This window comes from Asparagus officinalis, chromosome 8, assembly GCF_001876935.1.
Source record: "Asparagus officinalis chromosome 8, Aspof.V1, whole genome shotgun sequence".
NCBI lineage: Eukaryota > Viridiplantae > Streptophyta > Magnoliopsida > Asparagales > Asparagaceae > Asparagus > Asparagus officinalis.
In genome coordinates, this window is record NC_033801.1 from 85,832,747 (window position 1) to 85,835,910 (window position 3,164).

The 3,164-nt window shown below is 34.0% G+C and overlaps 1 long non-coding RNA gene across 1 annotated transcript; it reads right to left on the reverse strand.

The window, feature by feature from the left end:
* On the reverse strand, positions 2,300 to 2,818 carry LOC109851489. Its single transcript, XR_002249837.1, has 3 exons — positions 2,735 to 2,818; positions 2,517 to 2,610; positions 2,300 to 2,374 (listed from the first exon to the last, which is right to left on the reverse strand). It is a non-coding gene; the product is annotated as an uncharacterized LOC109851489 (long non-coding RNA).

The window sequence follows — 3,164 nt, forward strand, 5'->3', positions numbered from 1 at the left end:
TTTTGAATAAAGAATGATTTGGTTCAATTTTATCAAAATTACTCAAAACCAACCGAACCGATTATTTGCTCACCTTTAGGGTATGCCACTTGGTGCTCATGGAGCCCCCAAATTTTTTTTTGGTAAATTTCCTTTGAAATGAAAAACTTATCTAAATACCACTTTCCAAGTATTTTTTTAGCTTTTCTTGAAATAGAGTTTTTTTACTATTTATTTCTTTTGGAAACCATGTGGTGTAAGTGCTTTTCATCAATTTTTCTTATTTGGTTCAAACAAAGAGAGATCACTTTTTTGGAATCATATTTCTCCAACTTATGTTTTTTATTTTTTGCAATGTAAACATCGCATTCCCAAGAAATCGTGATTTTCCCAAAAAAATAATATGACGTGAAAGTCCATTTTTGGGGAGTTTTTCCACAATTAGGAGGCGTTACAAACAACATAATAAGCAAGGGGATGAAAGTGTTCTTTTGTGTCTATATCATATTACTTGTAAGGAGATCTTTTTAAAAAGACTCTTTTTAAAAAATAATTAGCAAAAATAATATTTTTGCTAAATAATTAGTAAATCAACCTCTTTTTGGCCAACTCACCATGCCTGGACAAAAAGATACTGATTTTACAAATTTTGATATTTAAAACACACAGGACTACTAGTCTCGTGTGTTTAGCGAGCACTAGTTAGCCTTTAAACAAACACAGAAAACTCACGAGACTAGTAGTCCCATGTATCTTCTGAATAGTTTCGAAAAACACAAGATAGGTTCTATAGACACCTTCTAACATGCACGAAACATGCATGCATTTGTTCCTACTTATCTCCTGCGTATATCCTGTGCATAAAAAATTCAAATTCACCTCATACACATATCCAAAACAGTATAATCTCTATATAACTTATAATTTTTAAGAAATAAATATAACTTAATACACATCTAATCAATCCAAAATATCACAACAAAACACAATAGATAACATTCCACGACAACACATATTATATTCATACACAAAAATATTGCAACAAATCTAAACATACCAAGTTTATTTATTTACAAATAGCCTATATTAATAACTTAAATATAGTCCATATAGAAAATCCATAAATCCATCACATACAACCTAGAAGTCTACCCCTTCTCCTTTGTCTCCCTCTTTGTACCCACTCAGATCGTCGTCATCCTCCACAGACTTCAGCTTGCATGAGCTCACTCTCTGGTTGTAACATAGAGGTTAGATAGCATTGGAGTTCAACAACGCTAAAGAAAATTGAGGTAGATGGCAACACTCGGTGTTGGAGTGAATCAAGAGAGAAATTTTGGGGAGGAGGCTCGGTTTGGATTTGGAGAGAAGGAGAGAGAAATTGAGGGAGAAGGAGGTGATGTGAGAGAGGATGAACAGGATGGAGGGAGAGATCGATAGAGAGTTGAGGGAGAGATTAGGAGATAGTTGAGGGAGAGTGCAAAGAGATATCGTAAGAGAGAGAGAGAGAGAGAGAGAGAGAGAGAGAGAGAGAGAGAGAGAGAGAGAGAGAGAGAGAGAGCCAATATTTTTATAGAGATTAATTGGATAAAGTCTTAGAAGGTAGGTAATTTTTTAATTGGATATGGTGGAAGAAGTAGACTATAGTTCTGGAAATTTTTTATTTTAAATTAGGAAAATGCTAGTAAGAGTGATTTCTTTTGACAAAGATGGCTGAACTACTTTTGATCTGGAACTTTTTTACTGTCAGCATCTATAACGAGGGGAAAAAACAATCCATAGAAGTTCATAAAGTTAGTAGTTTTAGTTATAAAACTTGGATGTTTTAGACTTGCATCTTAAATTAGAGAATCTGGTACAGTACAGGTAATTAAACTCCCTTCTTTTATTTTCATAAATATCGTAAAAGTATCTATGAGCATGAATAAACTTGCAAATCAAGAAAACCTCAAATTAAGAAAATAAAATTAGAAATTTTGTTTCATTTTTTATACAGTGTATGCTAGCTTATTATTAAATAAACAAGGGAATCTAATTAGAGCGTGTTTGGCTTTGTTTTTTCTCAGATGGTTCCAAATTCATGTTCGGTAAAGTTCACTTTTTTTTACTTATTTTTTAACTTGTAAGTAGCCAAAAACTAAGTTGGGATTTCCCAACTTATTTTTTGTCCACTTATAAGGAGATTTACTTATTGTTGACAAATGTCTACATTGCCCTTGGAAAAATAAGTAAAAATAACTAATAAGTAACTTATAAGGCCTCAGAAAATAAGTATTAGCCAAACATGCCCTTAAACTACTAGAAATAGGGAAGATGTGAACGAGCCATAACTACAAATGAATAAAATTTCTTATAATAGTACCTCTCATGAATTCACTACATTCCATGCCATACCCTGCAAAACGGCAGAAGGAAAAAAAAAATACTAATTCACAATTATTTTCCTAAGAGGAAAAAGAATAAATTTCAAAATGAAGAATGCAAAAAAAAAGAGAAGAAAAAAAAAGAGAGGGTGCTGTTTGTAATTTTCCAGATACCATGGCAAAGGAAGACAAGGGCCTTGGGTGAAGATGAAAGTGGTAGCCATCTACACGTAAAGAGCTTCACTCCTCTTGCATTCCTAATGTGACCCTGTTCACGAAGATGTATTAAATCATTATTCAACTCATAAATTTGAAAATCACAGAGAAAAATAAAAGAAGACAAGGAAGATAATTTTAATTAATAGAGAAGGAATATGAGAAGTTGTACTAACCTCTTGGTACTCAACCTCCATGTTGCTTGTAGCCTATACCTAAGCTAAGCAATGAGAGAGAGAGAGAGAGAGAGAGAGAGAGAGAGAGATCAAATGGGGATTGTGCACTAATTTTTGGGCACAACTGGGTACATATAAACTTGACAAATACACGGGACTAGTCCCATGTATTTGCTGTGGTCTTGTATGTCTCTGTGATGCACCAAGTGTGAATAGTCCAACATTGGGAAACGTGTGAAAAGTTATGTAGCTTATATAAGTAAGCCTAATATCCAAGTGAAACATTGGCTAGTCGATTTTGTAGTGGTTTGAGACAAACAACACGTTATACTCGGTGGCTCGCACAACTTGCATGTGCTAGGGCCCAGGGCGTGACAAATAGTATCAGAGCAGTTGCTAGCCAGAAGTGTGGAGTTAAGTACTATGCGGG